Source organism: Epinephelus lanceolatus, chromosome 21, assembly GCF_041903045.1.
Source record: "Epinephelus lanceolatus isolate andai-2023 chromosome 21, ASM4190304v1, whole genome shotgun sequence".
In the NCBI taxonomy this organism is placed as follows: Eukaryota; Metazoa; Chordata; class Actinopteri; order Perciformes; family Serranidae; genus Epinephelus; species Epinephelus lanceolatus.
This window is the reverse complement of record NC_135754.1, coordinates 5,640,913-5,655,398: the sequence shown is the minus strand read 5'-3', so window position 1 is coordinate 5,655,398 and position 14,486 is coordinate 5,640,913. Positions and strand designations below refer to the sequence as shown.

At 44.6% G+C, this 14,486-nt stretch overlaps 5 non-coding genes across 5 annotated transcripts; all 5 read right to left on the bottom strand.

The window, feature by feature from the left end:
• Positions 1-254: 254 nt before the first annotated feature.
• Positions 255-327, bottom strand: trnaf-gaa (transfer RNA phenylalanine (anticodon GAA)). The gene has a single exon. It is a non-coding gene; the product is annotated as a tRNA-Phe (tRNA).
• Positions 328-692: 365 nt separating this feature from the next.
• On the bottom strand, positions 693-765 carry trnak-uuu (transfer RNA lysine (anticodon UUU)). Its single transcript has one exon. It is a non-coding gene; the product is annotated as a tRNA-Lys (tRNA).
• Positions 766-1,340: 575 nt separating this feature from the next.
• On the bottom strand, positions 1,341-1,413 carry trnaf-gaa (transfer RNA phenylalanine (anticodon GAA)). Its single transcript has one exon. It is a non-coding gene; the product is annotated as a tRNA-Phe (tRNA).
• A 365-nt stretch (positions 1,414-1,778) lies between these two features.
• On the bottom strand, positions 1,779-1,851 carry trnak-uuu (transfer RNA lysine (anticodon UUU)). Its single transcript has one exon. It is a non-coding gene; the product is annotated as a tRNA-Lys (tRNA).
• A 575-nt stretch (positions 1,852-2,426) lies between these two features.
• On the bottom strand, positions 2,427-2,499 carry trnaf-gaa (transfer RNA phenylalanine (anticodon GAA)). Its single transcript has one exon. It is a non-coding gene; the product is annotated as a tRNA-Phe (tRNA).
• Positions 2,500-14,486: the final 11,987 nt, after the last annotated feature.

Genomic DNA, 14,486 nt, shown 5'->3' with positions numbered 1-14,486 from the left:
AACTTGTGTCAGGGTGGTTCTGAGTTTTGCAGACCGCAGCTGCTCCATATTGTTGAAATAAAGGGTGATGTACAAGCCTTGCACACCAGGGGAAGAGTTGTCAAGTTTTCATGTACACAGTCTTGGATATGCTCTTTGCTATGACTTTCAATTGTGCCACTTCAAAGGAGCAGCAGAGGGAATGCATCCCAATGCAAGTTTACACATGAATATTGCATGTGTAGTTTCTGTAAATAGACAACGCTTGACTCTCTTGCAGAAACTCAGGATTGAACTGGGGATCTTTAGATCTTCAGTCTAACGCTCTCCCAGCTGAGCTATTTCGGCCCTCAGTGTGCACAGTGAGTGCTGTTGCAATGCATTTTATCTGCCAGCTAGGTACTACCGTCAAAATTTGCAAGTGTTCCAGCAAGTCACCAATAAACTTTGAATGGTTGGAAGAAATGAAAGGCGCCATAACAGTGTAAAACCATCCATTCCATTTGTCAGGCATCTGATGATTGCAAAGAGGCTTTTTCACACTCAACTGTCATGGACATTGCAAGGAAAGCTTTGCAAATGTTCTTAGATGCACAAATGGAAAGAGCTGTTCTGCTACTGGTCAAGTGTTGGGTTTGAAGTCAACAGCATTATTGCAAGGTGTCTTCCATTGAGAGAAACACTTGTAGGGAGCGTTGAAAGTGTCAACAGAATGCCTGGACAGGGACTTGAACCCTGGACCCTCAGATTAAAAGTCTGATGCTCTACCGTCTGAGCTACCCAGGCTCTGAAAGGTGCATCTTTTCTTACAAAAAAACCCCAAAAAACATCGGTATATTCAGATTGTCAGATTTTGAACATTGCGTAAGACATGTCTTACTAGGGAACACATCTGAAGAGCAGAGGCAGGATTTTATATTGACTTTGAAGAACCATATGTGTTGGTTATATTACTTTCACACTTGAAAGAGTTGGATAAAAATGCCATCTTGACCAGTTTGAGTGCAACGCTAACTATACCTTTAAAAAACTTTGAATACTCAGCAATTTTTCGTGAACCTCTGTCAGATATGAAACCAATGAATAGGCACAATCATTTCTACAATCAACTTGTGTCAGGGTGGTTCTGAGTTTTGCAGACCGCAGCTGCTCCATATTGTTGAAATAAAGGGTGATGTACAAGCCTTGCACACCAGGGGAAGAGTTGTCAAGTTTTCATGTACACAGTCTTGGATATGCTCTTTGCTATGACTTTCAATTGTGCCACTTCAAAGGAGCAGCAGAGGGAATGCATCCCAATGCAAGTTTACACATGAATATTGCATGTGTAGTTTCTGTAAATAGACAATGCTTGCCTCTCTTGCCAAAACCCAGGATTGAAGTGGGGACCTTTAGATCTTCAGTCTAACGCTCTCCCAGCTAAGCTATTTCGGCCCTCAGTGGGCACAGTGAGTGGTGTTGCAATGCATTTTATCTGCCAGCTAGGTACTACCGTCAAAATTTGCAAGTGTTCCAGCAAGTCACCAATAAACTTTGAATGGTTGGAAGAAATGAAAGGCGCCATAACAGTGCAAAACCATCCATTCCATTCGTCAGGCATCTGATGATTGCAAAGAGGCTTTTTCACACTCAATTGTCATGGACATTGCAAGGAAAGCTTTGCAAATGTTCTTAGATGCACAAATGGAAAGAGCTGTTCTGCTACTGGTCAAGTGTTGGGTTTGAAGTCAACAGCATTATTGCAAGGTGTCTTCCATTGAGAGAAACACTTGTGGGGAGCGTTGAAAGTGTCAACAGAACGCCTGAACAGGGACTTGAACCCTGGACCCTCAGATTAAAAGTCTGATGCTCTACCGTCTGAGCTACCCAGGCTCTGACAGGTGCATCTTTTCTTACAAAAAACCCCCAAAAAACATCGGTATATTCAGATTGTCAGATTTTGAACATTGCGTAAGACATGTCTTACTAGGGAACACATCTGAAGAGCAGAGGCAGGATTTTATATTGACTTTGAAGAACCATATGTGCTGGTTATATTACTTTCACCCTTGAAAGAGTTGGATAAAAATGCCATCTTGACCAGTTTGAGAACAACGCTAACTATACCTTTAAAAAACTTTGAATACTCAGCAATTTTTCGTGAACCTGTGTGAGATATAAAGCCAATGAATAGGCACAATCATTTCTACAATCAACTTGTGTCAGGGTGGTTCTGAGTTTTGCAGACCGCAGCTGCTCCAAATTGTTGAAATAAAGGGTGATGTACAAGCCTTGCACACAGGGGGAAGAGTTGTCAAGTTTTCAAGTACACAGTCTTGGATATGCTCTTTGCTATGACTTTCAATTGTGCCACTTCAAAGGAGCAGTAGAGGGAATGCATCCCAATGCAAGTTCACACATGAATATTGCATGTGTGGTTTCTGTAAATAGACAATGCTTGCCTCTCTTGCCAAAACCCAGGATTGAAGTGGGGACCTTTAGAGCTTCAGTCTAACGCTCTCCCAGCTGAGCTATTTCGGCCCTCAGTGTGCACAGTGAGTGCTGTTGCAATGCATTTCATCTGCCACCTAGGCACTACCATCAAAATTTGCAAGTGTTCCAGCAAGTCACCAATAAACTTTGAATGGTTGGAAGAAATGAAAGGCGCCATAACAGTGCAAAACCATCCATTCCACTCGTCAGGCATCTGAAGATTGCAAAGAGGCTTTTTCACACTCAATTGTCATGGACATTGCAAGAGAAGCTTTGCAAATTTTCTTAGATGCACAAATGGAAAGAGCTGTTCTACTACTGGTCAAGTGTTGGGTTTGAAGTCAACAGCATTATTGCAAGGTGTCTTCCATTGAGAGAAACATTTGTGGGAAGCATTGAAAGTGTCAACAGAGGTGTGGTTTCTGTAAATAGAGAACACTGGACGCTCTTGCCGAAACCCCGGATTGAAGGGGGGGGGGGGGGGGGGGGGGGTGTATCTCGGCATGCTACAAATGTGTACCAGGTGGTTTGACGAAAACATGGTTTGACGATAACCTCAAGCTTGTAATAACTTCTCTTCTTCAAGGTCTTGCAGTGGGTCAGACCAAGTGGCCAAAAATGCACAAAAATTGCACATTAAATTCAAAATGGCCAACTTCCTGTTTGGTTTAGAGAATGGGACTAAGAGGCTTTTTGTATGTTTTGGGATGTTACATGTGCCTACCAAGTTTCGTACATGTCGGTCAAATCAGCTTTGGGGGCACAGCACTTAAAATATCAAATTTTTCACCAGATGTGATATATGTGCAAAGTTTCATGAGTTTTTGAGTATGTTAAGCCTCCTAAAAAGGCAATTAATTTGGAGGAAGAAGATTGATCAAAGTTCCTTGGATTTCAATAGGGTCCTCGCGCCGCTTGGTGGTCAGGCCCCAACTGTGGTTTAATGTGAAGACTGGACAGTCATCAAAAATGCTCGCATGTGCAGCATACCATCATATCAGGTAAGGTAACAAGTATTTACTGTTGTAGGGATTAATAACTTTATGTGCATAAGGGTGATCATGTCCACCTAATCAGAAATTGGGGAGGTGTTAAGAGGAATATTGCATTTCTCTGTCATGCTACCTTTTTAGTTAGCTTTGATAGCAATACAAAACAGAGGAAACAAGTCAAGTCACCCTTCTTTGTAAGATTGGCATAGTAATCAACGCCAAAGCTCGCCATCCCACCTTCAGCAATAATGTTAAATCATCTATCCACTGAGTGAGAGCATATGGGTCGGCCAGTCTGGTCCTGTTGATCGGTGTTTACTTATTAAAGTAAAACTCGTGGTCCTAGAGAGTGAGTGACCTGGGGTCTGTTTCATAAAGCAGGTTCAACAAACTCTGAGTCTAATCCTGAACTCTGAGTTGATCTACTATGAGATAGGAAAGTCTGAGTTTCCGGTTCCAGAACAGCTGATTTGAATCAGTTTAATCAACTCGGAGTAGTTTCACCTGGAGTTAAGCGCGTGCACCACAACTATAAAAAGCCAGCATCAATGGAGCCCCGATTCAACGAGTCACCATGGCAACAGGGAAGAGTAGGGCTGCGTTTTTCACCCCACTAGAATTAGAAATCTTAATGCGCTCATATGGCGAGTTTGCACACGTTTTCAAAAAGAAGTGCAACACCGCTACAGCTGCAAAAGAGAGGGAGACGGCGTGGGAGAACATTGCTGCTCGGGTCAGTGCGTAAGTTTAAATGTAGTCCTTTGCAATCACAATAATATTACAGGGGAAAACTGCTTGAATGGTAGCCTATTAAAGGGCCAGTGTGTAATATTTGGCATGGTTTATTGTCAATCTGAATCTGAATCTTCTACCCATTATATGTTTATACAAGTGTATAATCGCTATAAAATAAAATTCGTTTGGTTTTCATAGCCTTATAATTATGCTTTTATATATATATATATAGCAAGGGCCTTGCTTTAGAGAGGTCGCCATCTTGCGCCGCCATGTATGTACGGCAGACTGAGCGGACAATCCAGCCAGCCAGAGAACGCGTTTCGCGTGTATAAATGAACCAGTGAAGACAGCGGAAGGAAGGAAGAAGGAGGAGGAAACAGCAGAGAGTGTTAGTAGTTTGTCGATAGAGAGTAGTGAAAAGTTTTTTTGTTTTTTTTTTAAAGATATTTTAGGGCATGTTTTGCCTTTAATTGACAGCACAGTGAAGTGTGAAAGGGGGAAAGAGAGACAGGGAGAGACATGCAGCAAAGGGCCACAGGCCGGACCCGAACCCGGGCCGCCGCGGCAACAGCCCTGCCCATGGGGCACCCGCCCCACCACCAAGCCACCGACGCCCCTGAAAAGTTTTTTTTAGTTATAAAATTTGCGAATGCACCACACTTACCACGCAACAGGAGAGAATGAACCCGAACCGTCATCTGCGAGGAAAAGAAGACGCAAATTCACTCCCTGTGATGCACTCTCTGTGGCGCTTTTCCTCCTGATGATATATCTCCCCAACGATGGTAGCAGTAGCACCGAATCCCATTCTGTGCATTCAGCCTCTCTTCTCACCCGCTCAGCATCAAATACATGGAGTTCCTCATCTGTGTGCTCCGGCTCAAACAGGTATGGCTCTGGGTCTGTGCCCGCTACAAGAAACTCTTCAAAATCGTGTTCAAAGTCGTCCATTGCAGCTATTATAGTCCGGAGATATCGCTAGGCTAAATAAACAGCTGAGCTCTGTTTACCGGCTACGCTGTCAGTCAGTGTGCGGGCTGGAGATTGGTGGAGCAGAGTGGGGACGGGGGTCCCCACTCGTTATGGTAAACAAGTATGTGTGTAAAGTTATGAAGTGTGTCTGTTACGCTAGAAAAGTCAGAGTTTGGGACGGAGTGGAGTGTTACCAGAGTTTCTGGAGTGCTCAAATAAACGGGCCTTTTTCCCGAAAGCTCCTCCGGTCTCCTGCTCGTGAGGGATTCATTACAATATCGTAACATGGCTTAGATTCCTAAATAAACATTCACCTCGTCGCTAGATAGACCTCGTCATCGTCGTCGTCATCGTCGTCGTCGTCGTCGTCGTCGTCGTCGTCGTCGTCCTCCACTTATCCGGGTCCGGGTTGCGGGGGCAGCAGCCTCAGCAAAGAAGCCCAGACAGTTCTCCCCGAGGCGTTCCCAGGCCAGCCGGGTGATGTAGTCCTTCCAGCGTGTTCTGGCTCCTCTCGATGTGGAGGAGTAGCGGCTCTACTCCGAGTCCCTCCCGGATGTCTGAGCTCCTCACCCTATCCCTAAGGCTGAGCCCAGCCACCCTGCAGAGGAAACTCATTTCGGCTGCTTGTACTTGCGATCTCATTCTTTCGGTCACTACCCAGAGCTCGTGACCATAGGTGAGGGTTGGAACGTAGATCAACCGGTAAATTGAGAGCTTCGCTTTCTGGCTAAGCTCCCTCTTCACCACAACGGACCGGTTAAGCGCCTGCATCACTGCTGACGCCGCCCCAATCCGCCTGTCAATCTCCCGCTCCATCCTACCCTCACTCGTGAACAAGATCCCGAGATACTTAAACTCCTCCACCTGAGGAAGGACCTCCCCCCTGACCTGGAGTGGGCAATCCACCCTTTTCCGGCTGAGGACCATGGCCTCAGACTTGGAGGTGCTGATTCTCATCCCAGCCACTTCACACTCGGCTGTGAACCACCCCAGCGAGAGCTGGAGGTCACTGTTCGATGGAGCTAGGAGGACCACGTCATCCGCAAAAAGCAGGGACGAGATCCTCCCATCACCGAACCTGACACCCTCCACCACTCGGCTGCACCTAGAAATTCTGTCCATGAAAGTTATGAACAGAACCGGTGACAAAGGACAGCCCTGGCGGAGCCCAACCCCTCACCGGGAACAGATCCGACTTACTGCCAGCCATGCGAACCAGACTCATGCTCCTTCGGTACAGGGACTGGATGGCCCTTAGCAAAGGGCCACCAACCCCATACTCCCGGAGCACCCCCCACAGGATGCCCCTGGGGACATGGTCGTAAGCCTTCTCCAAATCCACAAAACACATGTGGACTGGTTGGGCAAACTCCCATGCCCCCTCCAGCACCCTGGCGAGGATAAAGAGCTGGTCCACGGTTCCGCGTCCGGGACGAAAACCACATTGCTCCTCCTCAATCTGAGGTTCAACTATCGACTGGACCCTCTTCTCCAGCACCCTGGAGTAGACCTTACCGGGTAGGCTGAGGAGTGTGATCCCCCTGTAGTTGGAACACACCCTCTGGTCCCCTTTCTTGAAAATGGGGACCACAACCCCGGTCTGCCACTCCAGAGGCACTGCCCCCGATGTCCACGCAATGTTGCAGAGGCGTGTCAGCCAAGACAGCCCTACAACATCCAGAGCCTTGAGATATCCAGGACGAATCTCATCCACCCCCGGGGCTCCGCCGCCTCGGAGTTGTTTCACTACCTCAGCAACTTCTGCTCCAGAAATTGGACGGCCCGCCCCCGAGACCCCCGTCTCTGTTTCCTCACTGGAATACGTGTTGGTGGGATTGAGGAGCTCCTCAAAGTATTCCTTCCACCGCCCGACAATGTCCCCAGTTGATGTCAGCAGCTCCCCGCCCCCACTGTAAACAGTGTGAGCAAGTTGCCGCCTTCCCCCCCTGAGGCACCGGACGGTTTGCCAGAACCTCTTTGGAGCCGATCGATAGTCTTCCTCCATGGCCTCACCGAACTCCTCCCATTCGGACTCAATGTTCCCCTCTGCCCTTGGGACGAAGCTCTCCCGGAGGTGGGAGTTGAAGATCATCTGGACAGGTTCTTCCGCCAGGCGTTCCCAGCAGACCCTCACTGTTCGTTTGGGCCTGCCAGGTCTGCGTGGCGTCTTCCCCCACCATCTGATCCAACTCACCACCAGGTGGTGATCAGTTGACAGCTCTGCTCCTCTCTTCACCCGAGTGTCCAGAACATATGGCCGCAGGTCAAATGATACGACTACAAAGTCGATCATTGACCTGCGACCTAGGCTGTCCTGGTGCCACGTGCACCGATGGACATCCTTATGTTTGAACATGGTGTTAGTTATGGCCAAACTGCGACCCACACAGAAGTCCAATAACTGAACACCACTCGGGTTCAGATCGGGCAGGCCGTTCCTCCCATTCACACCCCTCCAGGTCCCGCTGTCATTGCCCACGTGAGCGTTGAAGTCCCCCAGCAGAAGAATGGAGTCCCCGGTCGGGGCACTGTCCAGCACCCGTCCCAGCGACTCCAAAAAGGGTGGGTACTCTGAACTGTTGTTCGGTGCATAAGCACAGACAACAGTCAGGACCCGTTCCCCGACCCGAAGGCGCAGGGAAGCAACCCTTTCGTCTTCCGAGGTAAACCCCAACGTACAGGCAGAGTCTGGGGGCTATCAGAAAGCCCACCCCAGCCCTCTGCCTCTCACCCGGAGCAACTCCAGCGAAGGAGAGAGTCCAACCCCTCTCAAGGACTAGGGTTCCAGAGCCGGAACTATGTGTCGAGGTGAGGCCGACTATATCTAGCCGGTAGCGCTCAACCTCTTCCACAAGCTCCGGCTCCTTCCCCGCCAGAGAAGTGACATTAGATAGACCTACTCCTGAAAAAGTCCTGCACAAGGCTTTTTGTCCCTACAAGGCCACCGTCATTTACCCGACGGGAGGGGTGAGCGAGTGAGCCCTGCAATCTAGAATTTGACCACTGATGTCACTGTTTTCAACCCATTTTACACACTGGCCCTTTAATTTATTTCATTTAGGTGCAATCCCGCAGGGGAGAAGCGCACTTGGCAGCAGTTTAGGATGAAATATAAAAACATTGTTCAAACAGGTAAGACCTCAGCATAATCTCATGGGGGTACCTCATTTTGATCATGTTTTACATTGTAAAGTAAATATTAAGTGGCTGTTTGACTGTGCAGTTGTTTTATCCCCAACATAATGCTGTTTTCACACACATAAATGTCTTCTCATCTATATCATGTTCTGTTAAATAATTAAGCCTATTTAAACTAACACAGACTTCTACTCAGCCAACAGAAAGAAGGCAGATGCCCGTAAAACGAGTACACTTTTCTGACCGCCCTGCATACAGTTGCCTTACTCAAGTGCTCAGCATCTCCGACATTGTACAAAAAACATCCATTTGCAAAGAAACGCAGTGCAACACACAATATCTGCTGGAATGTGAAAGCATGACTACGATTGGTAATGTTGCAAATGTAAGGACGGATTAGGTTGTGTATGTAGATGATGGATTGTGACGTGAAACGGTACAGCTCAAAAAGATAATTGTGTGGAAATGCTAAAACATCTATGCACGGTCTGATAACCATCTCCCGACGAATATTTAATTCTCTGTGCAGTAATGCTGCACCTTCATCCACGGGATTGTTATCAAAAGGACATGCCATGTTAGTGAAAAAAAGTCGCCACCTACTGTGCCTAATGGACTTCTAATATACTGACTGATTTTTTTAATGATTTTTTAAAATGACAGATGGCAGAACTAGGCTATGCCAAAACTCGCCTGCTGACTGAATGAATGAGGAAATCAAATGGAGTGTGTGGCTCTGAGGTTCATTGAGAAAACCTAACCTGGTCGGGACCAGGTTAGGTTCATAGAGTCTGTTACTACGGTAACTGACCGAGAGCTTAAGTTACCTCTCTCTCTGAAACAGGCTAGAGTTACCCCTCTTTCTCTGGTTTGAGTTACCTCCCTTTTTGAAACGGAAAACTCAGAGTTTCCCTCATTTCAGGGTTAACAGAGTTTTCACTAAACCTGCTTTGTGAAACGGAACCCTGATATGGTGTGTTTGTAAATTCAGCCTGACATCCTACACTAAAATGAGAGCCCTGTCTGTGAGGAATTGCTTTGGCTCCAACTAAGCCCCACCCACCAAAAACGTCATACTGTTCACTAACATTAAGGCTAAAGGCTCTGTATTGCCTACCTTGAAACACTGTATTTAAATTCTTTAATGTTTTGACAGTTGTTTTATTTGACAATGTTGTTAAAATAGAATTGTTCCAGTGAACGTAAATTTACCTAGAAAATACTTAACTATAGTGTGCTTGTAATAAAAAAAAGGATTCAATAATCATATTTTATTTGTGTATTATGTTTCAGTTTTACAAAAAAGACAAGATTCATCAAATAAGCTGGGCGTACAAGAGTCTAAGTAAAGAATCTAAACTCATCCAAGCCCGAAGTCTCTGTCGGATCACCTATGTTAACTGTCTGTCTGGGGTCAGCCCTATGTTCCCACAGCCCAATGGTCCCACAGCCCTATGTTCCCACATTTCTAAGATTTTTTATCAAAATTAGGCCCTGTTGGGGTCAACACATTAGGTTTCACACGGAGTTACCAAAAATGTTGGTAACATAAATTCGGGCTTCACATGGCGGCACTAAATATGTTGGGATTTAATTGGCTATCAGAAATAATTAATAATTATTAGTAATATTTAATAATTATGTTAAATAATGTGACTTAATTAACATTAAATCACCTCGTGTGGCACCATTCCCGTAAAGGGAAAATGATAGCCAGTTAAAGATATCAGTCTCATAAAATACGCTAAGCTATTAATTTGGAGTTTTGATTAATAATTAAATTAATGACAACAACCAAAATTAACAGTAACGCCTGAAGGATTTTGGAGTTCTTGACGCAGCAGAGGTTGACTATTCATTCACTCTTGTGCAACATTAAACAGACAGCAGGTATGATTCCAAAGAATTATATTTATTCACAAATTAGCAAAGCAAACCAAAACACACAAATTCTAACTAACGATATACAAGTTTGGTGTGTGTGTGTGTGTGTGTGTGTGCGAGAGAGAAAAGAGAAAGACAAAGGCGGGTGCGGTGATCAAAGAGCCGTTTGGCCTACAAAACAAAATGGCTGACAACAGAGAACTACCAAAATGGCTGAATCAAGGCTGGCTTCCGGTCGGGGGAGGTGTTTGTCTGACCGTGTGGTCAGGACAAAGACAAAGGAAAAGAAGCGGGAACTTTGAGATGCCTGTTTGGATGTAGCTCTGTTGAAAGCCTTTTTGTTAATGAGTCTGTGTCAATGTGACGTGTGTTGCAAATGGTCTGAATTAGGGCAGAGATTGTTTGTTGCATGCAAGAATCTGTTTGTGAACAGTATTAGCAAACTAAACACTTAGCTCTGGTGAAGCCAACTAATCAATGCCCTAACTGCAATCTATCACAACAATAACTCAGTAAACAGCATCAAATCACGTACAACAAGTTAAACAGTCTTGCTTAGCCTGTAAAGCTGTGATAAGCTATGGCCAGTTGTTACTTTACCGATCCTTGAGTGGATGGGAGAAAAAGTCACTTGGTGGTGTGCTGCTTTGTTAGCCGACAGAAGAAGGCTGGGGAGATGATTCCAGCTGCAGTCTTTGTTGGGTCCTTTGTTCCAAACTCTGAGGAAGCTGGTCGCTCAGGGTTTAGCAGTTAGATGCTGGGTGCTAACTCACTTAGTTCCTTGTTGCTGGAAAGCTAGTTGCAAACCTTGTGTTTGCAACTCTACCTTTCTGTTTCAGGTCAGAGAGTCTGTGATCAATTGCCCTCCCCTTCAGTGGTTTGGGCTATGGAGCAAGGGTCTGGGCCTCTGCTGTCCCAGGCCCAGCCGGAAAGAGGTGTGCAGTTGTTGAACAGCTGGAGCAAGAGAGAGTGCTTGAAAGGAGCAGGACTTAGCTTAGAGTTTGGTGACATCACAGAGGGGCATGTCACTGTAACAGTGCTGTCCAATCAAGTTGTGAGACTTGTGTCTCACTGAGGTGCGAGGTGAGACCTCCTGTGGAGATGGGTGCCACCTAGCTGTCTTTGTTTGGAGAAGAAAGAGCATGCAGATGAAAAAGCCTTTAAATGCCAGTTTAGATTTTACCAAATGATAAATCATCTGTGGTCCTGTGAATCCCAACAGCCCTATGTTCCCACAGTTCCCATATTTCTAAGATTTTTCTCAAAATTAAACCCTATGTTCCCACATTTCTAGTACATTTTCAAAATTAGGTTTTGTGTTCCTAAATTTCCCTTCAATTTAAGCCCTATCCTCCCACAAGGGTTAGGGTTATATTAGGGGGGATAATAGGTTGGGTGTAATTGGCTGCCAAATTGGGAGAAAGGGGGATAAAATCTGATACAAATTTATGAAAAAGGAAATGTGGGAACATAGAGCTGTGGGAACATAGAGCTGTGGGAACACAGGGCTGTGGGAACATAGGGCTGTGGGAACACAGGGCTGTGGGAACATAGGGCTGTGGGAACATAGGCACGCTCCCATCTGTCTAGTTTGGCAAGACCTCGTCAGATGATGACAGAATAAGAAGTAACCGCCATAACATTTTCACTGGCCTCCATGCTGCTTTCTACTGTTTACTAACCTATTTTCCAGCCTGTCCCTGATGTCAAACACATAACTGTGTACGCCATTCCAGTCAACTAGCACGCTGTAGCCTACGCATGTGTCCTGTGCAGTTGCGAGCATTTACCCATGTGCGGTGGTGTGTCTGTGTCACTCCACAGTTACACCTCCAAAACACTAGTCAGCAGTGGGGTTTCTTAGAAGTGCTGTAAAGTTTAGTTTGGTTTCAAAACACACCCAAAACACACATTAAACATGGCTTAATAGCGACAATTTCAAACACAAATACCCAAATCTGCTTCATTATAACTGGCAGGATTCACAAACAAAGCACTTGTCTTTCACTGGACACAAGCCTAAGGCATTTTACATTGTATAAGTTAGCCAAGCAGTTAGCGGACATTTCTTCATATGAAGCAAGGGACAATAGCAACATTTAACAAAGGTAACCTTACAAAATTCGGTTTCATTACAGCTTACAAGGTTCACTGACAAAAGAACTGTCTTATGCTAATCATGTTTTCCAAACAAATACAACAGGCTAATGTTAATAGCACAAGCTTAAGGCTTTTCACACTGTACAAATGCCTAGTGACTAGTGGAGATTTCCTCTTACTTAAAATGTTTGTTTTTTTCGAAGCTTTATTGTCTTCACAGTTTATTATTTCTTGTCTGTGAAATGAAAGTGAATAAATGCTTAATTTCCACTGAGGGAAATGGTTTTCACTTTACAAAATAGACAGGTCTGCGTTGCCGCGACGTGTAGTTACACTTCTGGGAAGGTGCATGTCAGGCTTCGCTGTAGGTTACAGCATAGGTTCTGCCACTAATTCCACATAATAAAAATTACACATTGAAAACATACTCTAACTCTATGAGCTAAACATATATTCTCCGGTGTTCGCAGCATAGCTCAATACATTTTCTATGTATCACCGTATATTTCCAAATTAAATCGTTACAAACCCACTTATAGTATTCACCCTCTGCTCTCTGCCTGATGCCACATGCTTAGTTAGAGCCTTGGAAAACCCAAATATCCTTCCCACTCGCACAAACAGAGAGCTTTGCCTATCTGAACAGTCTTTCCTCAAAGCAGTTTGAGATTTTGCCTCGATAAAAGCTTTCTAAATAAAACATGTAGTGATTATTATTACCACAGATACTGGAGGACCGGGAGAGGGGATGCAAACTGGAACAGCACAGGCTAAAAACAAATGTCAAACTGAAATATCTTGCTGAATGGAAGGCTGAAAGCAACCAGGGCACAGAATGGAGTTTCCATTAAAAACACTAGGGACAATAAGTGAAAGTGTACTGTTGACCCATCTGTCTTCAACATTAGAAACGACGCGGCATCAGTCTACAATAACTGGGTCCAATTGTTTTGACCTTGTACTTATATTTTATGATATGTTTTATTTTTCCTCAATTTTAGATTCACCATAAACCTCCTTTCAAAGTTGACTACATGCCTACAACATACTACTGAAATGTCTGCATACTGTGGCACACTATGGAATGCAAACACATAAGCTTATACATTATTCACAGGTGTTAAATCCCATCTGAAATTCATGCATTCTTGCCTGCATTATTAATTTATAGAGTCTGTGGTTGGATTTACAACATGTCTTTGCTATGGTCAAAGATAACATCCAACTTCTTGAGTTACTAGATTTCTTTTCATTATATTTGTACAATATCTCTTTTTGATTTAGGTACTGTTATAAAACCTATATTTATTTTTTATATTTAAGCAAATGACATGCAGTGTGTTAATCAATGAGCCTGAGGTGTTGGTAGGTGTATTTATGAATTTTGGGGGAAGCCAGGCTAACTGTTTGCTCCTGCTTGCAGTCTTCATGCTAAGCTAGGCTAACAGCGTTCTGACTGCAGTTTTGTACTTAACACACAGACGTGAACACTGATCTTCCCATGTCACTCCTAGAAGTGAATAAGATGGATAAGATTCCTAAAAATGACAAAAGCTGAAGTGCCCCAAATCTGCATTCTTTCTAATGACCAGCAGGGGGTGACTGCACTGGTTGCAAACAAAAAAAAAAAAACAACAAAAGTCCAGCTGTACAAGAGTCGGAGAAAATGAGCCTACATCTCACTTGATTTATGACCTCAGAAAACATTTTCCTAATGGGTTTTTGTTCTCAGTCACTGGTCTGAAGTCTTCTTCAATACAGCATGATGTTCATTTTGTTAATTATGGGTCCATTTAAAGTAAAACGAATTAAAGCAGGTTATGTTTTAGGGCGTGGCTATCTTGTGATTGACAAGTTGCTACCACAACAGTGTCACCCATGCTCCTCCACAGCTCCACCCTCTCTTCCAATTATGGTCACTTCTGGTTCAAAAACAAACAAACAAAAAAACTAAGGTGACAGCCAAAATGCTAAACTCCAGCCTTCCGTAGTACAGTAGTCCACAAACCAGTGCATGATGTCATGATCTATGACTCCCCTGCTGCTCAGATAGTAATGTTGTTCTGTAGCCGAGTACATTTGCAGTATCATCTACTTGACATTTGTTTATGTTATTGCTACAGTGTTAAAGGGGTGCAAGTTGCAAGATCTCAAGCCCATACAATAGAGTTGACCTTCACATTATGCCTACATTTGTTTATTTATTGGAGA